This window comes from Cardiocondyla obscurior, linkage group LG11, assembly GCF_019399895.1.
Source record: "Cardiocondyla obscurior isolate alpha-2009 linkage group LG11, Cobs3.1, whole genome shotgun sequence".
NCBI lineage: Eukaryota > Metazoa > Arthropoda > Insecta > Hymenoptera > Formicidae > Cardiocondyla > Cardiocondyla obscurior.
In genome coordinates this window covers 2,769,298-2,792,023 of record NC_091874.1, presented here as the reverse complement: position 1 = coordinate 2,792,023, position 22,726 = coordinate 2,769,298, and the positions used below count along the sequence as shown (strand labels likewise).

Here is a 22,726-nt window from a genome sequence, read left to right as displayed (position 1 = left end):
ATCTATTAACTCCACTATTTCGTATATCAGTCACACATCATTGTTTCAAAAATCTTTTATCAAATTTTTAGGTGAATTTTGTGTTTTAATTGGTGTTTATTGTCTTTCGCCAAGAACAATATGGTTAATTAATAGAAGGTTTTCAATGCAACAGAAATATAATAGGCAATAGAAATAGAATAATATTTACGCGAGTATTTGTCCAGCCGCGAAATATGTAATCGATCAAACTTAACCGCAACGATAGTACCGTTAAGAAACGTAGGTCGAGAATGGAAACCGTAATACGTACAAGGCGTGATTGAAGAAAAGGAAGAAGTTAACACAGGCTTGGTATGTGCCAAGGCTATTTCGAAAGAGTTACTGGCGACGCTAATATCAGTAATACTAACCCCACAACCGTCGCGATATTTCGACCCTAAAGCTGCTGCTACCGCGTACTGGAAGCTATCCAACGGATGTACCTTACGCTATCCATTCCAGCATTTCCTGAAAATAAAACGATGTTAAAGAAGCCTAGATTCCAAAGACTTACAATTTTTACGCTGAGCGCACGAGCGCTCGAGCATTGTAAGCAAATTTTTGAAAAAATTTTTTTTTAAAGTATCGGGTGGGAAGAAATAATAAATATATTTTTCGGGTCTATTGCATTTACATGAGATTCGTGTAGAACAAACATTTACGTGGAATAATTCGCTTTATATTTAAATTACCCTTATGCATTATACAACATAAGAAATTAACGTAGAGAGATATATACATATATATATGTATTTTTGTAAATGTGCCACGTTTATCGAAATTGGGCGGGGCATGTACCGTGGTTTTTGGAATATCGATAACATTTAAATGCCAGTTATTGCTTGGTGGTTTTACATGAATATATGTATATGTATATGCACTACTACAAAGTACGTAGTGTAATAGCTGTCCCGCGGCTTTCCGACGAGCAAGAGGACGAAAGCCCCTTGATTTAATTTTACTGGATTCTCTTGCACCCCGCGTGGACAGGACCACACAAGAGAGGGTACTGAAATTCTCCGGTGACACCGGGCCAATTTCCAGAAGGGTTCGCCGAGTGGACGACAAACATGCGCTTTTGAATTTCCACGCCGTTCCATACGACGGAGAATGGCGTCTGCAAGCACGACCACCAAGTGCTTTGCTCTCCAGATTTGAGCTTTCCGAATATGGTATAGCCTATTTCCGCCATATCTAGAGTTTAACTCCGATTATCGCGCGATTCCAATGCGATTCCAATATATCAAAGCTATACGAGGATAATGCGATCTTTAATTCGTTTATCATTAATGAGAAATATTTGGAACAGGTACCTAGAGACTTGTATTAGAGACACGTTTTTATGCTTGAATGCTATAGCAATCAAGAGATCTTTTTCTCATGCGAAATATATATTTCCGCTTATCTCGTAATATTTTCTGCGCAAGTAATTGCTTTACGTATATGGAATATCACATCTGTGGGAATTTTGTTCGTAAATTTTAATTTTTCGGGAAATGGAAACGCGATTCTAAATATGTTTGGATTTCAGTTATGCGTAGGTTTATATACAGTGTACACGTACATGAACATCTCTCTCTTTCTCTCTTGCTCTCCTTCTCTTTCTCTCTCTCTGTAATAAACTTCGTTTATTAGCCGTAGGGAATGCGAGAATCGCGAGATTGAATGTCAATTTAGATGACAGATATTTCGGAAACAATTATGAAGTCCCATAAATATCAATCTAATGACGTGTGCACGTGTGGCACGCATATTTCTCGCGTTTGGAGAGCTTCGGGAAGTGAATCAGATTTCCGGAGAAGTTCTTGGTACATATAACGCGGCATCCCTCACGCAACCATATTCGAGCAAAAATGCCACGGTGGCATAAGGATATACTGGGGTGATACGGGATGGAGACTTTTAATATAAAATACCAGATGTCCCGAGTTTCCGAATTGTAAATCTATAGGCTGATCCCGAGAGAAGAAGAGAAAATATTGATGCCACTTCCAATTTTACCACGTGGCGTTTCCCTCTATCGTCGAATCGCCACCGTGCGTGAATATTTTCGCCGCGAGTCACGCTTATTTTGCGATTTTTGTCGGATTTTTGTGTTGAAACTGTTACCGAATGTGTACATTGCATGCGAGAAAAATGTTAAGTCGTTGAAAACACGAATTGAACGAATAAACTTTAGGGAAATACAATGAGAAAAGCGGTATTTGAATTATCTCACGAAAAAATAGATTTATACGTTTACTTTTACATGCTCGGGTACCAATAGTAATACATTAGCAATCAAAATTTACTCTTTTTCGTGAAAGCAATAGTAGAATAAAAGAAAATATTTGTTTGCAGGACAATATTTATTTATTGTAGGAGCGAAATAATTTTTGGCGCAGGAGTTTGTGAGTATTAAGACAATAGTTTCTTTAGTTTAATCTAGCCAGCACGTGAGAAGTAGGCGACCGCTCCTCGTCTTGACCCTTTATGCCCGTTCTGTCGCAAAAATGACTCTCGGAGTATGCCTTTATAGAACTTCCGAATATCTACTATCTTTATTCCCTCCCGTCACACACTCTTAAGAACACGTCCGCCCCGCGACAGATCTGAATTACCAATGAGCATTCCGATCACGTTGTCCCGAGCGAGCTGTTCGCGCGGAATAAGTGAACGCCATGAAACGAGGAGGTCAAAACAACGGGTAGCGGGTAAATAAAAAAAAAAGGAAAAAAAAAAAAAATTTTAACGAGATGAGTTGCGTAAGAGCATGGGGTTAGTGGTCATGTATCGTGTAGTTGTATACGTCTAGTCATTTTTAAAACAAACTTTTTTTTTTCAAACGAGTGACCGAAACGTACATGTGCCACGTGCTTGACCACGTAAAATATTTCGCGATACTGTTTGTAGAGAATCTCGTGACCGAACTTTCGAGTAATGGTCAATACAAAAAAAAAAAGAAAAAAAAAATATATAAAATAAAAAAAAATAGCTGATACGTGTGATTCCGTTTGGTCGTACGTCGGATGTTATCCGTGAAATCCATATAGAAAACACAAAAGTGTACGCGCAGCTACCCACAACAATTTTGTGATAAATAACTCACTATCGAAATCATTTTTCACACGGAAGAACTACCATGGAATATTCAAACTATCGTTTGCATTCAAATACTTACTGTCCGCGCCGTTTCGATTGGTTTTTACGATAAATATTGAAAAACAGGCACGAAATATATATAATTTTTTTACAAAATAACGCGAACGTACACGTGATTGAATTATTTACAGCGAGTGCTTGCCTTCGCGAGGAGGCGAAAAAATTTCAGACGGTTTTTCCTTTATTATGCCCTTATTCTCGCCATCTTTGCGTCAGAATGTGCACCTGCTTACCTATCGCGATATTCCTCCGCCTCTCCATCCACCTTTCGTGGTCGTTCACGGAAGCCTACTTCTCACGGATAAAAATCAATGGCGCATTTTCGCGCATCTCCGCACACGAGGCACGTCGGCATAGAAGGCACTTTTCCCACGAAACACCTCGAACTCGTAGAATCCCATAAGACGCTTAACTTGCCGACTTTCATCGCTATACTACGGCGAGGCATCACTTTTCCCTCCTATCCTCTCTTTCGTTTATCTTCGAGAGAACTGTCTAATGCCGGAATCGTCTTCACATGCACCTAAAGCTCTTTAGTACTTTGCGATGAATCTGATCGAACTACATTTTATGATATTTCTCGCGTTAACTTATCGTTTAGTCTCAACAGCATTCGACCAACTGCGTATTTAAACCTTTTAGCCATGTTAAGTAATATCGTTAATTACTAATAAGCGAAATATAGAAAAATCTGACGAAAAATGTTACCCAATTTTTTTTTACTTGCAGTTTCTGGTTTATCTCAAACTTTGCGTATTTGTAGTGGCAATTTTTATTGATTAATTTTTTTTTTAACCCCGAAAAGGTTGCTTGGGATACACAGACTTGAATTAAATTCGGAAAAGTTCGCAAGTACACCGCGTGGCCACGATGGCGATTTTCGCGCGCGTTTGTCGGAAAGGGTGACCGACGGCAAATTTAATTAAAAAAGTGCAAGCGTGCGATTTTCTTTTTTTTTTTTTTATTTTCTGTTAGCGAGCAGCCTCTCCGCGCACTGAGAAGTATATTTGTTCGCTCGTCAAATGATTTCTTCTCCGGCAAGACGGGCCTTACATTCACTTGCTCGCTCTTCCGTTTTTCCTACTTTACTTTTCGTGCTGTCAGTTATTGGGAGATCTCGTGACTCGAAAACTCGTAACGGAGATTTAGTTCCGTGGATCAAGACCTTGGTAGTTTCTCGAAGTGATTCATTACTGCTTCTTAACTTTAGTAGGAGTTAAGTTTTCAAATCGCCCTATCATCGTGTGGCAAAAGAGAACGTTTTCTTCCTCTTATCATTTTCAATGCCTGAAGACAAATTAGAATTACCACGTGTCGCGTTAATAAGCAAAATTACATTTTATTTAGGCACTCTCGTACATTTTTGTCTCATTAATATAACGACAAATTGTTTATCTCTGTTCTTACGTTTCTTTTTCATTGATACGCAATTAACGATATGCGTATAAAAGGTAAAATTTACTCTCGTATTTAATTATCGCTGATGAACGTTACAATCAAAGCCACGATTCATTAACATTTATTCTCTTTTCACGTAATTGTTATATGTATGTATAATAATATATTAAAATTGCAAATATTTTTTTTAAATGCCTTTTATTGGATGGATGAATTAATTAAATCTCTAAGACGTAATTAAACGTTGTTTCAATTCGACATTGTTGAATATTTTTACGAACGTTCGTACGGTAAATGAAAGCTTCATTTTATTTCCAAAGAAGATAGTTTAATGTCACATATGAATAATGACGTGTGCATATAAATTTAATCGAATTGCTATGCGTTATATACGTTCTACACACGCGCTTATTCTAGTCGTAAACTAGCAGAGTAAGAACACTTCATATTCGCAGCGCGTCGCATCGGGAAAATTGAGTACGCTTTCGAATAGTAAGAAATGAAATCGAATATCTAATGTAGCAGCCTGAGTCTTTCGTGCATATATTGGGAACCAAAAGATAACACTTTTCATAATTCAATGTGTTATTTTGCACAAATAAGATCTTTCGGATTACATTTCCACTATGTTATTTTTTAATTTTTACTATACGTGTAAAATAAAAAATATTTATTCAGGCGAATCAGTATATTCAACTTGACTCGTTAGATTTAGTTTATCTGTTATTGCCTTTTCACGTATAATCGAACATTTTATATCGATTTTCCACGACGATATTTTGTAATATTTTTTCAAAAGATATTTTCTTTATTGATCTTTGTTCCTCGTTGAAATTGTCAATCAAGATTTCATTGCAGTAATCGACGTTATTCCGTCAACACTGAGTCCGGCAGATATCAAATTTATAACGTATTTATACATATTTATAGATTCGGTAAGCTCAACAAAAAATAATTCATCTTTTTACAATAAAGAGCAAAATTTTTTGCAAAAAAATATTAAATTATTCCGTCGCGTACGTAGGCTAACAAGTTGTAACTCGTTTCATCAGATAGTATGTGTACAATAACTAACGCGTGTATGAAAGTAACACTTGTGGTGACTGAATGAAAATATAATACTTATATTGTCGATGACAAAAATCGGTGAGCGTGCATGACGATGAATGCATACCATCAAATTCGGGCGGCGTTGAGCGAAATAATATTGGTGAAAACATCGTCGGAGAGAAGCTTTGTCAGCGATTTCAATATAATCCCTTTGTAGCATACAATATTATTATCAGATACCAACGTAAGCTCGTTTTTTGTCAAAATCCGAGTCTCACTTTGTGCACGACGTATTCGTCTTAGATCTGGTAATCCTCTTCGCGGCAAGTAGATAAGTTGGAATTGCGCGAAAATAAATTCCTCGTCGTCGAGGGCATAAGGGGTTGTTGCAAAGAAGAGGCGCGGCCTTCAGACGCGCCGCGGAATTCTCTCTCAATTTCAGCGAGTTATCCAGCGATAGCATTGTCTCGCGTTCGGACTGTCTCGTGGTATTCCGAAAACTTTTCTTTGCTTATCCGCGCCGCAAAAGCTGCGCGCGGTTCGTTCTCGAGGAATATTATTAAAGCTGCCGCTCGTGTTTGACTTCGAATGCCTGCAAATTGAGGAGCTCGGTGCCCGGAAACTTTATTTGTATGCCGGACGTATTTCGCGGAGTAACGCGATACGCAATGCCGGCGAATGAATGCGGAACTGTGCACGGATTGGCAACTGGGTTAGATACACCTACGCAATAACGAGCCGCAGTATACGATTGCGTTCGTGCGTATTACATGTGTCATACGTTTGCTCTAAGTTTACTTCTGGCGCATACGCGCGTTCACGGTATCGGTCGTATCGCGGCCTACGTTACGTTAATGCGCTCCAATATTGACAGTTGTATCACTGAAACAGCGGCTCATTAGAAGTTTGTAATGGATGACGGTTTAGCCGAATATCGTATCAACCTCCTGCGCACGCGACCCTTAATGTAAATTCGACAATTTCTCCCGACGCACTCATGCAATCGAGATTTCACTTCGCCTCTTCGCGGATCGAAGCCCGACGTTTTATTTCGACGGTTCACTCATTAACGAATAACAATATGTGCGGTCGCAGTTTCTTTTCTTTTCTATTTTTATTTCTTTTTTTTACGGGATTTTGTCTTGTGCCGCGCGCCAACAGTAATAAAAGTATAAAAGTCGTAAGTTACAATGAACGAAAATACTTTTGCACTCGTGTGTGCAACGGAATGTTTTGTGGCTCTGTTTACGTCTAGATAGAGAACTTTTCAATTACGCCGTGCCGCACACGTAGGTTCTCGTAACTTTATTACGGTTCGACCGCAATTTTAGCGAGTGTTCTAAAGCGGAGCGATATATGTGCATGATTTCGCGTTAGTCGCATTGCAGCAGCATCGAAATTGCATCCACGCGTACGGTGTCTCTCGTTACGCGCTAATGTACTTTTCAATGGCGATTAGAGCTACGCCTATCTTCGCGTAATCGCGCCCAATAAATAGCGGACCTAATGGCAATTGACGATCGAAATTTGTTAAGCACACTGTTAGTAATCTGCTTGTAGTTGATGTTGCCCTATACTATTGTTTATCGAAGAAATCAATATATTGCATTCGCGTTTCAATCGCGCCTAGATCTTTTTTTTAATTAATAATTTGTTATTTATTGTTAATATCGCGCTCTAAATATATATTTATTTTTTATTATTTATACGTATATATATAGATCATTTTTTAAGAACATTAAATTGACTCTGACTGGAGTCTATTTTTTAATATAGTCGAGAAAACTTGAAGGGTCCTCGCGGGCAATCAAGGGCTTGCCGACCTCAAACTGGGAAGAGAGGTGGGGTCAAAGAAGTCTTCCCTCTTTGCGCACTCGGCACAATTTTTCCGATTCCACGTCCCAGCGATTCTCAACTCTTCTCCTATTTCTGTCGTTTCTTACTCTTTGTTGAAGCAACCATGCGAGAAAAATTTTCTTCTATGCTTGGTGCACCCAGAAAACTTGTATTGTTAACTTTCCTGTTCCTCGAAGGTCGATAAGTTTATCTGCATATTTTTTCCCCCCCTTTACGGTTTCATTTTAATTTCTTATCAATTATTTTTGAAATAATATTTTCTATACTTTTTAATTTTGCTCACGCATCGAAATTAATCTTATCAACGCGTAAACGTCTGTTTTTTCAATATTGATGTAGAGAGAGAAATTTTAGAGAGATTGCGTAAACGAATGAGAGAGGTATTTCGGTATCGTGGCTTCTTGAACAATTAAAAAACAGTTAGGAAAGATTGATTCTTAGCTTGCGACTAATTCGAATGATAATATCGATAGGATTACTATTTCTGTCATGCCTGCCATCCATCTCCATTTGCAATTTCTGTTCGTGACCGTCGATTGCCCTTCGTAAACCTCCATCGCCGACGTCGCGGCTACCCTCGAACCACCACGAAATGTACACGTCTGCGAAGCAAATTCCAGATTACCGTTGGCCTCGGATAACATTTACATACAGCATACATTTACCGTTGCATACCGGCGGTTACCGGATCCTTCCTCGTAGCGGGGACTGGTTGCGATATTTCGTACAGGAGTAGGTACGGCTGAGGTAAAGAAGAACTTGTAGGAGAGGAAGAACGAGGTTGGCGAATCGCGCAGCTTGCTCGCCATCGGAAAGAGCAACTGACGGCGATAAAAATGGAAGAATTTTATTGCTACGATAAATACGGTCTCTTGCCTTCCCTCTCGCTTATGTACGTCGCGCATTACGGTTTTTCTTTTATTTCCCAATCAACAGCATTTATATTTCTTTCGAGAGTTGATTAATGAAAACGAATCGCGATACGATTAATAAATAAGCGGCGAGCAATTTGACGAAAGAATATTGCAGTTAAAATCATTTAGAAATTTTCTGTTTCAACGGTAAAGATCATAGCTCTCGATGATGACGTTCTATAGAGATAGAGATGAGGTTATTAGTACCTAAAAGTTGAAAGTAGCAGGTAACGATTCCGCGGCGTTATCGCGAGGATTAACCGGAAAGAGAAGTTTGTCGAAGCAGTTAAAAGTTAGGTGCCGCGGGCGGAAAGGACGTTATAGCTGAATGCTGCGGAGGAACTATAAAATCTCGCGAGATGCTAACAGTAGCATGATTTATCTCGTAACGATTTAAAATCGAGCTCGCTTTATTTCGTAACATCGATACCTTCCGCGCTGAGAAATAACTCTGAGGCGAATGTAAAAAAAAAAGGGTGCACCGTTTCGGCGTACACTTCGTAATTTACTGTTACTATTTTGTTTCTCTGAATTACAATTAGCCATGCCTTTCTATTCATTTACTCCGGCGACGATATATTTGTCAGAACTCACCTGCAATTTAATTTCCCGTAACGTTGGAAATTCTTGCACGTATCGATTGTATAATATATTCCGTACAGCTGCGTGTTACGTTTGAAAGGTTAATGAAAGTTTTCCTTATTCAGCAGTACGTTGTACGCGAACGCGATGCGTCCGGAGCAGGGAATCGAACTCCGCGATAACGCGAAACATTCGACGGCTCGAAACAGCCTGGAGGGTAGATTGGATGCGAAGTAGCGAAACGTGGCGCGGCGTAGTCTCCCCTTCGCGGTATATATTCCTTCCCGGCCCTTCAGTCGCGTCTTTCGTCGCAGCACGCATTTGCATTTGAAATCGAGATGAGCCGACGAATAAAAGGCCGCCGCGTTTTGGTACCATTTCAAAACACCCGTTTTCTTGGGCTTTGCGCCATGCGAGGTAGTGATAGAAAGAAGATCGCAGAAATGAAGAAAAGTAGAGATAGAGAGAGAGAAAGAGAGAGTGAGAGAGAAAGGAGGAGAGGTGGAAGAAAGACTATATAGGGTGAAAACGTGGAGAGCTTTTCGACTATACTCCGTTCAGGAATTCGCCGAGATCTTCGCGGAGGAGACCTATGGAGACGCATCAGGGTGTAAGAGAGCCCAAAAGAGAGAGTGATAGCGAGGCAGACGTGGACGCTTTTCATTGTTTGGCGTCGGAATGGATGCGAGCTTGATGGAATACAAAATAGAGACGTGACCTACCTCGATGGTGGAAGACGATAGTACGTACTGGATGGTAGTTGAAGAAAGGGAGCGAGAAGCGGAGAAAAAGAAAGATACTCTATAAAACGGCAGGGAGAATTGAAGGGGATAAAGGATGTAGGATCAATGCGTGGCAGAAAACTACACACACACTTGCATACATGTATATAGAATGCGAGAGCGATGGACATTTATTAATGTTCTAGACTACCACGTTATATAGCATATAAAATGAGATGTGCTCGGGGAAACGGGGGATACGTGAATCTGTAAATTAAATATTACTTGTTTATAAATTTGCTTGTGCAATTTGGATAAGGGTACAATTAAACTCAGTAAATTTGATAGTTAACGATAATTTACAAGAATATTTATAATGTGAAAAGATAAGTACATTTATGACGATAAAAAAAAAAGACAAATTGCGTTTACACGTGTACGTCTGTGGCGTAATTGACGAAAAATAAATAAAATCATATCAAATTGTAGGCAAACTTATTTTCAAGTTAAGTATACTGAAAAAGTTATGCTACGCTGATAAATGTACTTTATTACGAATAGATATGGAGCTTGTATTATATATGGTGATTGCGGTAGCTTTGAGAAATAAGAGAAAAAGGTATATAAAATGTAGCTAAAAAATGAAAAAAAATGAATAGGAAAGAAGGAGAGGAGAAAGAAAGAGCGAAGGCGTGGAGGGTGAAAATAAATAAAGAGAGCGCAGCCAATGCTATCGGCGTTCGCAAGGGACAAAGTACTTCATAAGACGCAAGACAGCGAAGGAAAGATCGGGGGATGCGAGAAAAGAAAAGAGTAGTTGGTGTATGGAAGCCCTTCTTCTATCTATTGTTCGAACTGCAAGAGTATCTCTAATGGTGCGAAGTTCCGTCAGTACTTGCCTCGAGCTAAAGTTTTATCGTCTACTATCGACTTCGATGCCAATTTTTAAGCCGCCAATGCTTTGCGTGTCGCAACGTCGTCTGCTTCTTTACCACTTCTCAATGATTTCTTTGTTATTTTTTAATTAATTTTTGTAAGGTTATACTTTTTAACATTATTTATTCTCTATTGATTTTGAATACGCTTGACACTTTTAAAATATAATTAAATGAAATATAATAAAGTTATCATAAATAACAATAAGAAGAGAATTATACGGATAAATATAATCTAGCATGCATTCTCTCATTGGTTTCTAAGAACGACTATAAAAATTTTAGTCGTATATCGTACCTTCATATAACTGCATTCGACACGCAAGGAATTGTATCGTTGTGAACGAAATCAGCTTTGCTTCTGCGTAACTAGTCGTTAAATATTTTTATATCGGTCTTTATATCGCGCATTTAATCGTTTTATAGCCGTTTATTTAGAACTCGCGTCAGAATATTGCCGTCGGCCACAATTATTCATCTTATTTCTTACATGGAATTACAATATTTTTTTTACATAACTTTCAGATATTTATTTTTTATTGTTATAACATTTTCTTTCAATCTTTAAAGTTTTTACACGATCGATAGCTCGAATATTTAATCGGGAAAATATAGAATGCCTTTGCAACAGAGAAAATTACATCTTTTGTATTATTAATTATTTTATTTTTATCTTTATCTTCAACAATGAGCTTATTTATTTGATTGGTAGCTAAATAGGATTCTCGCGATTGAATCATCGACAATACTAGCTTTGTAAGACCCAGCTTGTGGCACCATCACGACCGCTTTATCTGCATATTAATCCTGAAAAGGAAGCATAATTATACTCGCTGAAACTATTACTACGATTCGTGCTTGCTTCGAAGTTTCGAGCCGTTGAGGACGAAAGTCTAACTCTCCTCCTCAGCCCTTCTATATAATATATGCATTTGTGTATGTGCGAATACGCGTGCACTTATATAAGCGGGTATAGAGCTTTCAGGATCTCCCGCTGACAAATTGTTACCGCGACGGTGCTTGTGGTTTCAGGATAACGAAATACATAATTCAGATGCGACCGTACCTCGTGGTAAGTCGACTCGGCTATTGTCGAAATGTCCAGCGCGACAATAAGGATTTTGTATCACGAATGTAAACAATTCTTAGTAAACGTATGTTAGAAAGCGGCTCATCTAAATGGCTTAAATCAATGATGCATTGCAATTTCGATAAAGTTAAAAAATTTTTTTTAATAATTTTAATTATAAAAGTTTTGCACTGAATAGATTGTCAAGTACCAAATGCAACGCGACAAGAACTGAACGTTGGAATTTTTTTTTTTCTGAAAAAGGAAAAAAAAGTAACTTTCAAAAAACTGGCGGAAAAATTGGTGCGGATTTAAATGAATCGAATTTAGGAAACATGAGAATCGAATACCGGGATTTCTAGTAAAATAGACATAAAAGGATTAGGTTTTCCACGATTCGCGCGGGAGAAATTTCTTTTTATTCCAGTAAGCATTCCTGTAACGTCGGTTCGCAAATTATTTCCCGACGATGGGCCCTCCGAATCTAGCACGTGTGACGAAAATGCTTGAAGCATTCGCGGAAAGACGTGGTACGAGCTGGAATGCTTCCGAGGCTATCTCATCCATGGAATTTTCGGAGGCTTTCCAGAGGACACGTTCGAGCTTACTCGCTTTATCCCTTCATCCTGACTCGCTAAATTATTCAATTCATTTCTGTGGAGCTTCCAACTAACTCGAATACCGTCTATCTCGCGCCCGCGTCTCACTCTCTCTCTGTCTCTCTTGCCTCTCTCCCCTTCTCTCTCTTTCTCGCCAATTCAACTCTTGAAGTTGAGAGTTTTACCTTTTGTTGTAGATTTAACTGACGCAATAGAATGTTCGCTAGAAAGTTTCTATTTAGACGTGTGAAATGATTGATAAAAAATGCATGATACATTGGATAAACTAACGTTTTATACCGATACTTATACTGCAAAGGTATGCATTTCAAATGCATTTTGGGTGAAATATTAACGATTTCGTTAGGCGTCCGCGTGTCGGCGTGTGAGACCGTATTATCTGTTGATTCGCAAAAATACAGTGGTCGACAGTCTTTTAAAGACCTTTTCCTTTTGTAGAAAATTGTTTTATATATCCGATAATGAGTAATTTGTGTGGAAAGTTAATACATTTTAAGGTTAATAAATTTTCATTTTTTAATAACACCAAGGTTCTCGTTTTATATAAAATAGATTAGGATTTGTACGAAAGTGCTGTATGAGCAATTACAACATTCGTCGAATGGTTCGTTAGGGCGTGTTCTCTTAAAATTACTGTCACTTTGGTAGCAATAAGTATCTCAATTTGACTCAATACAGAGACTCAGGCTGTGTACTTCATTCGTTATCGTTATGTAAGAAACGAATTTGCAACAGACGGAATTCAGCGAAATGAGGTTAAAACTCGGAACGAAACGTCGCGCAAATTTGTTTCCGAGGGGCGGCTCCGTTGACGAAAAGAGCGCCTCGAAAGAGAAAGATATTCCGAGTACGATGTCTCAGATGTTTGATGCTCCCATCCTTTCCCCCGTCGAATAATGGTAACGAGTACTTTTGTGATTCTCATATGTCTCTTTTGATGTCGTCATTTCGAGGTTTCTTTATAACAATGTTGTTACGCGTGCGTACATCTCACTCTGAGTAAATTATTCTATTATTTTCATCTATTCGGTATTGCATTCAGATTCGTAAGGATTATTGCCGCTTTATGCTGAAATCCCGCAGAATAGAGTGCAAACCCGCTCTTTTTGAACTTCCTGGATGCATAATGGCCACCGTCATATTTTACATTGTGAACCGAGTACCTCGAGACTTGTGCTAGAATACGAGAATTTCCAGGCCGCTCGCGCAGGTGTATCCGCGAGTGATTCTCCGGGGAAGAGATTATCTCGAAAATTGGTTGTAACATAACTCGACTATGTTAATTGCATGTTAAAAAATTTAATCCTGTTACACGGAACTCTTCCCGTATTAGAATTCATCACGTTTTTCTATTTTTTAATAATATAGCAATACTCTGTGTACGCATTATAATAAGTATAATTATTTCCGCTTATAATAATAATATGTCGTAACAATACGTATTAATTTATTTATTATTTTAACGTGCTTTTATATTACACGACAATTACTACACGAATCTTTTAGCTCCATTCCTGTTTTCTTCTACGATCTGTATCAAACTTGAAACGATCTAATATATGTTCGTCTCCAGCCATAATTTAAGTCTCTCATGCAGGTCGTTCTTCGGTTACTATAGGGTATTATACGCGTAAGGGTGTCCTAAGTTCGAGGATTTGCACGTAATAAAAGCTCTGTAGCTTTCTGCTCGTAATATGTTCCGGCACCTTAGGTTGATTAAGCGTCAGACAGGCTGGTGCGCGCCAGCAGGACCGTTGCTAAATGTCTCGCATCTGTCACCAGGCTTTACCACCACCGAACCAGGTGTCCTACACGCACCAACATACATACGTAAGCGCGGGTTTGTAGAATGAGAGAAGCGGAGAAAAACATACCATCGGTCGTGCAGTCGAGAAGCGCTATTCTCCTGCTACATTCATGGCCATTTTTTAGAACTCGGTCCAACCTATTCGTTTAGTTGAAGTTTGGTATCTAATAAAATGTTGGCCTACTAACTTGGCGGACATTTTAATAAGACATCACAACGAATTTATGAACATACAATGTTTGAAAATAATTTTTAATAATTTTGTTTTTCAATAATAGCCTCTGCTATTAATTAAATTTAATATATACTGTATTGAAACATAATTAATACTTGCGTGGGGTTTTTTTTTTTTTTTTAACAACGATTAAAATGCATATATTATGAATAAAAATACTTTTTACTGTGCCATCGGTGTATCATGATAAAATCAAAATACGGTCTCTCCAAGATTTCTTTTTCTCCCTGGAGATTGGATCGCGTGCTGGCTCTTAGATGAAGTTCTTTTGTGAAATTGTGATTCTCTTTTTGTATAGACAGAGTTTGCTTGTGTTTGGCATGTACTTATCACGATAACATTTCTCCTGATCAAGGAGAAATGGAAGTATAAGAAAAGAAAGTTTTTCTCACATTGGGACAATTTCCAACTTCGTGAATATATATTTGTCGTAAGTTGAGTCGTCAAAGATAGAATTCGTATAGCAGGGCGAAAAGTGAATACTTACAAGTATTTATCATCTTGCATTTTCCTAGATTAGAATTTTTTTTCTTTTTTTATAAATTTTATAAAGTTTTTTAAGAGAAAAAGAGAGAGAGAGAGAGAGCAAGAGATAAATGAAAAAAAGTTCTGGAACAATTTTGCATAAGGATTAATCGTCTGATTCGACTCTAATTTCGAAAGTTAGGACAAGCTGAACGTAAAATATCTGCACCCTGGGATCAATACTTTACATACTTAAAAAAAAATGTGAGCTATTTGCATCGTTTCCTTTTTGCGTTGAAAAATTTGGATTGTTTGAGCTTCATCAGCTTCTTTGCATTTACAGCGTCATTACTCTTCTCCGCGGTGATTATCACTTTTTTTTTAAACTGAGATAACTTTCAGACTAGACTGTATGTCATTCCCTAAGGGAGACTCGTTTTCGTGTTTTTTCTTCTTCTTTTTTATTTTTCCACTACGTTTTAAAATTCAAACGTAGCTGCTTTGTCGAAGAGTTACCTATGCAAAAACTTTTATTTAACATAACTGATTAGATTTTTAAAGATATGCAGTTAAATATTCCTTTAATAAGTAAAAATTATTTTTACATTTACTTCATACGTTTAATTAATATATTACTCGGGTAGGTAAGAAATAAAAAAAGCTTATGTGTGTATAGCCTCTCAGTTGAATTTTTATTATTGTATCAAAAAATAGTAAATTCGTACAAAATCAAACAGCATAACTATACTTAATTGGCGTGTAGATCGTTGTAATTTTAATTAATACATTTTATCGCATAGTTATTGTATTGCATGACATCTAATTTTCCATATGAACGGCGACGCGTGTAAACGGCGCAGCAGCCTAGCGGCTTATGTATCGAAGCTTCTGTTAACAGTCCTCATAACTCGGTCCTCCCTCGGCGTGACCTGCGTGGCTAAATTACGCGTAAATGCACCGTATCCGTGGCCCCGTAATGCCACCTATGCACCGTCAAATCCACGAATCCAGTGACAGCTGAATCCGCTTCGGCATAATGTTCTCTCTCCTATCGTCGCTTAGATGCAGGTGCGTGCATCATCCGCTAGTGTACTAGAGGTGCTCGGTCGTCAAACGGAACGGCCCATACAGATCGACGGTGCGTTCGCATCCGCGGCCAAGGAACGTTAATCAGTACGATTTCCCCGCACAATTCTCTAATCCGGTATGCTCGATCTCGGGACGAATGGACCGTGGGTTTTCAATACAATGCAAACGAGCGCAGCGCCTCTTGTTTCGCGCTAGGTCCAAAATCGGAGCAGTTCTCCCGCGCTCGGCCTGTCGCGTATGTGCGCGTGACGTTTATGGGGCGATGACATTCTGCGAGAGGCATTACGACCGCGGTAGGCCATCTCCATAGAGTTGTCCGGTCATACCTCGTAAGCTTCTAACGTGATCTTATATACGGGCTTGTAGATGTCCTCGACAAGCCACGTCTCTCGCTGATATCCGAGCGATAAATTCTGCGTATCAGTGGCAGGACGACAGCGAGCTGTCTCCACGAATGACGTGATATCTAGAAAGGAATTTCGGTGTGATTTTCTTATTGTATTTCCTTTTCCTATTATTTAATTTATTGATGAAAATGCTAATAAGCAACGGTAAAAAAAAAAAAAAAAAAGAAATACGAGTATCTTGAAAATGATAGCGCTCTACGTTCACATTGTCTCGGAGATATACTACTGCGGCGGTAGAAAGTGAGGTACTTTTACTTACAATTAGTGTTAGGGAACTATTATATCTCTCACGTAGCTGCTGGCTTGTTGTAATATTTATGTCGACTTTCACACTGTGATGTGTGTATTTAATTATAAGCAGTGTTTGCCGCGGAGAACAAAATAACTCCATTAAAATTAAAAAATTAAATGACTCCTTTTTTATCCTTTTGGTCGTTTATCTGTTTATTATTATTATTATTTTGTTTCGGTTTATTAAAACGTTTTTACAACGGAGAGATTACGCTGAAGAAATTATGCGGAATAAAATATTAATATTGTATTCTAACAGAGTTTAATCAAAAATGCAAAAAGATGTGATTGATGGAAATAGACCTATTCGATTTATTGAATTGTGTAGTTTCGCTACAATAAATGTTTAACCTTAACTATCTATAATTAGGATTTTTATTTGGACTGCGGGACACAAATATTGAAAGCTGCATAAATGTTCATTTACTTTTACTCCCGTTCGTTTTTATTCACTAACGTTTCAGGCTTTATATGTCGCGTTCAAAATTTCATGTCCACCGCGAGAGGGATGACAATGAAATTTGAATGAAAAATCATGTGTGCTGAGCGTGTACAACTCGCATATTTGCACTCATCCGGTTTGATATTGAATAACGACTGATATCAATGCCCTCCTGCCAAATCACTTTAACATTCGTTTTTGTGAACACGCAACAAATTTTCCTGCATTTACTCACGATTTGATTAATATTATAGAAATAACGATCAGCGGTAGGTGGAAGTACAATTAAACATTCGACTTCGTATCCAACCTGTCGATCTTTTCTCTGACACCGTGTTAATATACACGCTGAATTAAATCAAATGTAAAATACAAAAGTGTTCGTACGTCAGAATTGAATAATAGACACACTTTTCAGCGCATATGATTTTAGTACGAAATTTTATGTAAATTCTTTTTGTTACGTTCATTACCTATGGATAATATTATCATTTTTAACAAAAAGAAAGAAAAGCGTATACGTTAATTAACTGTTTCTTTTTTTTTCTATTATTTCGTGCGCAAAACGAACGTGAATTGATTTGTGACTGTTACTTTGGTATATTTAAAATAAGAAGAGTAATTGCGCTCCTGATGAGATTTCTTTTCCAAAGCAAAGCGCATTCTGCGTCTAGTCGGTGCAATCAGGATATAAAAGGCCTCGATTGAGATTGGTTGGATTTAAGGATCATTAGTAGACACCCACGTACTACACGTAGGTAGATGAGTAAGCTGATTGGATTTATCTGATCGGCAAATTGCCAAGAAGAGAGAAAGAGAGAGATATATATATATATTTCTTCGCTCTGTCTCTCTGTTATGCACTTTTCTCCATTTCCTACTTTTGCTCATTTCTCTTTTCTTCATTCAAGCAAACTTCTTTTTCTCACTATTCTGCTTCTGACTGTTTTGCTGTTACCTCTGTTCGAGATAAAAGTTAAATAATCCCGCTAAGCGTTTATAATTCTACTGCATCGATATAATCCGTGCTTTGATTAATTTATTATCCGAAAAACTGTGCGCAGAACGAAACACTTTGCGTTTCGTGTTTAGATCGATTGACGGACATATTATAAAATCAAAAAGAAAACTTGAGGTAGTTCTTACTTGCTTTCTGTTATATGTGATTTACGTAAAATAGCTTGAAGCATATACGTAAAAGAATTTTATGTTACACGGCCGTTTTAAGAATCCATCGTTGTCGGAAAAATGGTAAACGGTACAAGCCACGTTACCTTAATATTTGTGTGCAATACTCGCGGTTTCGAGATTAAGGTATGAATACTTAAAAACTGTACATTGGGAGGAAGCACGATAACGCGACGTAAATCGAATGTATTGAGGCAAAAATCGACTTTGTTGTAATAGAAGAATAATCGCGTGATATAGTAAGGAGAGAATAACAATGCACGCGGCACGCGATCGTGTCTGGCATTACGCGGAGCATCGTTTTTGCCGGTAGTCGTTACTTTGTATGGCGGCGCGCTGTTTTTGTGGCCGAACGCGCGTTGACTTGCTGGCACACGACCGCACGGCACGCGATTTCTCGATCCAACGCAGATGCTAACAACCGTGCACCCGAGCGAGCAATTATATTTTCAACGATCGATAAAATGATGGCGTCAGCGGTATGCCGATTAGCGTCAGATTGCCTGTAAATGACGAACCGCCAGTTTTACTATTTTACAGGATCGCACGCGTGGCGGATCTAATTAGACCATTTAATTGAATGTATAATCGATTTAAACCAAGCTGATTAATACACAGAATGCGTGGGATATATTTAACGTTGAGATCAGAATCCCAGTGGAAAGCGTAGGACGCGATGAAAATTGTACGTTTAACGTTCTGAATTATTTCTAAATTGACCGTCTTGCTGGAGAAACGGAAATAGCGGCGCTATAGTATTACGTTATCCATTTTGTATCTCCTCTCGATTGGACGTCGGTTCAGATAACCAGCGAAGCTAAATTATCCGCATTAAGTATTCGGTCTGTTGATCTCGGAAGACGTTTTTCCTTCATGCTCGAAGACACTTAGAATGGACACCCATACGGAGAAGACCTATCTGACCAAATGAGAACTGCCTCTGAGGACGGTTATGGGACGGGTATTACGAACTTAAGCGCCTTCCTTCGACGGACGTTCTCAGCTTTGTGAGGCAGAAGACTTAAAAATTCTAGTACCCTCGTACTATCAGCAAGCGGCAAATAGATGAAGAGAGAGGGTTAACATAAGAGCGAGAGACGAAGAAATTCGAAATTCTTGACGACTAGCAGTGTACTAAAATTCACCAGTTATCTTCCTGCCTCGAGGGGTTGCTCCTTGATGTCCCTCGTGCGATGTTGGTATCATCTTTTGCATCAGTTCTTTTCTCATATGATAAAACGCCGTTTGCCTGATAATAAGATGAAACGAGATTTCTAAAGCGTTCGAATGTAGACGCGCGAGCAGCAAGTATTCCATCACTTAAACATGTTAGAGAAAGAGAACATTTATTAAAGAACATTGCTGTTTTCAGATTAAATGTGCGTATCAGTCTTCCTTAGCGGGATAATAAACGTTCCGGTTATTTATTCGCGTAGCCCTGCGGACGAAAGAAAATTGAATTGAACAATTGGCTTAACTAGATGTCCATTAACGTAAAATTTTTACAATTGGTATTTCACACTCATAAATTTCTTGTTGAATTAAAATTGTAATATTGTAATGATTTGAATTTGCCATTCGGTTTCATTGTATTTTCGCAATATTACATTCACGGCTCGACACATTAGCGGGACGTGTTATTTAAAGCGGATTACGTATTTAAAATTTCAGTTTCGACATAAAATTCGATGGGAGTTTTTTTTTACATGCGCACACGAACGCAAAAGATATAGAATAAATCGTGATTGCACTTGATAAGCACCGATACTGCATATTCCCGAGAGCCACGTAGAAAAAGCACACGCGATACATTAAATCCTAAATCTATAGACAATAATTCTCCGCAGGGACGAAATTCTGTCGTTCCAATAAGTGTCGTGCCCGATATTTCAAACACATTCGCGATAACATTATAAACGCTGCGGGAAATGAAAGTTGCCAAATTTAACAGCACGTCGGATTTGCATATGAATTCCGTGTGTATTTATATCTACATGTAGAAATCGTGCCGAAACGTCAGTTTTCTCAGAGTTGATGCGTTATCAGAATCGCGAATCATTTCCAATTATGTTGATTACATTGGTTATTCACGTGTCTAAAGCTATTGTTTGACCAGTTTCAATCTTGTCCGTTTGATAATCTAGTTCCTATGTTTCTATCTTGTCCCCTTGTCCTTGTCGACAGTACAGGAACCATTGATTTTCAGGATGTTGGACGTAGCTCTCGGTGGTAGCCCGCAAATAAACCTAATCACGAGTACAGTGTCCTGAATTGTCAAGCCACTTTCCGAGGCTGAAATCAGATTACTATCTCTATCAGCGAAGCGACATTCAACATTGATAATGATCGTAGATCGCGAATAGTTCGACAGCTCTAATCACGAACGTCTTACATACGATATCGAGTTAATTTTAGAAGCTACGCACGCCGTCTCGCTCGCGCGATTTATTTACAAAAATTGTTTCGGATTTATAAAGAACGTTCCTATTATTTATTTCTTACGGAACGACGATAATTTTAATTTTTATGTTCGCAAATTAGATGGAAATCGTACGGAAAACGCATTTGTAGTCTTTACACGCGGCTCGAGGAAGTGTAAGCAGGGATATAGGTACATCGTATGTACACCAAGCGACGGTATATGTATCGGAAGTGCCGCAAATTTCCTGTTTGCTTGTTTCATAGAACAACATTTCTCTCCCTCTCTCATTCACTCTCTCTCTTTCTCTCTCTTTCTCTCTCTCTCTCTCTCGGTGAGATCTTACGCTTTGCCATTGTAATGAGGGCGAATGAAGACAGCAGGACGGGTAGATTTAATTTCCTTCGGTCTTCTCACCTACCTCTATCATTCTCCTTTTCGGTTTCCTTCGCTTGCGCAGCGCTTAATTGTCTCCTCACTTGCTGGTAGATTTTCTTTCTCAGATCTCAATGACATTCCGAATCTTTTGCTGGGTTCCTTTTTACATGGGATAATCTTTAAAGACTGCAAATGTCTCGTCTTTATCAAGAAACGTTTGTTTTAAGATAGTAGGAATTATCACTCTGCTTTTTAATCATATTCACGATTATCATTACGATTAAATTTTCATAGTTTCTAGTCCGTTTTTTTTATCTATTCCGTATGCATTCTTTTAATTATTTATTAATGCAACTGAATGAAATATACATTTAAATTTACTATTTATTTGCAAGCGCAGTTCTTCTCTTTAAATTGTATATACAGTGCTTGACGATAAAAATCTTTGTATTTTCTTACGTACTTCTCGTACTTCTTCTGACACGCAAAAACTTGGCGGAGATATGTTCACTCCCAGATGACATACTCCATCAACGCGCTCGTATGCCTTCCTGCTCCGCTTTTTCCCCTTTGAATGGCGACGGGAATGGTGACGGAAGACGTCGCGCACCGGGATATTACTCGGCGATGGAAAAAAATCCAAGTTTCGATAGAGCGCTAGGATATGAGCCGGCGGCGCGAGTCTCGATCAGCGACTTCGACTATTTCTCGCGTTTCTATGGGTCGGAAAGAAGTTTGAGTTGCCGGACACGTGTTACCGACAAGATCTACGAAACTTCGCTTCTCTTTACCTCGGACTTGGATCGAAGTGTAAGGAATTTCCGACAAATGAAGAAACTTTTTTGTACCTGCAGATAAATTCGTTTTGATCAATGACCTTATCGGTACCTCTGAATACTGTGCATCAGATTAAGATTCATTCTGCCGACATTCTTTATTTGAATAAAAAATATCACGATTCAATAAACTTCGGGCGTTACTTTTCTTTTCTTCTCGTACGGCGATAAAGGTTCTAAAATTTGAGAAAATTCTTTTGTGGCATTTCTACAATTTCACGTTTGTTAATCGTACAGTTAAAAACGTCAGTGGTTGTACAAATATCCGCGTTGTTTTGACAGTACGCATTTTTTTTTTTTTTTTTTTAATACTCCTTTGAACTAGTAGCTTCATGCTGTGGAAGATAGTAGGGCTGTAAATTCTCGTGTAACACGTGTTTCAAATATACGGTTTTTCGTTGAAATCTCGGTTCACTGGTTCTATCAAAATCGGGGATGCACATGCACGCATGTCAGCACGCACGTTTTTCGCGGCTGCGAATGCATTGACGAATACGAATGTGTTACGGTCTCTGGACTTTATTCGGACTAAAAACTAAATACATAATGCACTGGCGGAAGTATATACGCGATAATTAATGGAAAGAAGCGCAGACATACGAGCATAATTATGAGAAAAAATTTTTTTTTTTTTTATTTTATACTCTTTAAATATAATCTTTAATTAAAATTTCCGTACTAAACTCATTTTTACACGTGTAATATATTTTTACCATTGCGATTGTGTAACATGCGAATTTAAACTAGCATTAAGAATTCTTTATTAAAAAAATAACTATTTTAATGCGTTAAGAAGATTCGCACGTTACGTACAATACATATATTTTTTTTAGTTAATTCATTTAATGGTGAATTTTATA

General features: G+C 38.2%; 1 protein-coding gene across 4 annotated transcripts in view; it reads left to right on the top strand.

The window, feature by feature from the left end:
• The window catches only part of LOC139106499 (TWiK family of potassium channels protein 7), a 226,966-nt gene that overhangs the window by 35,113 nt on the left and 169,127 nt on the right, over positions 1-22,726 (top strand). The window lies entirely within an intron of this gene.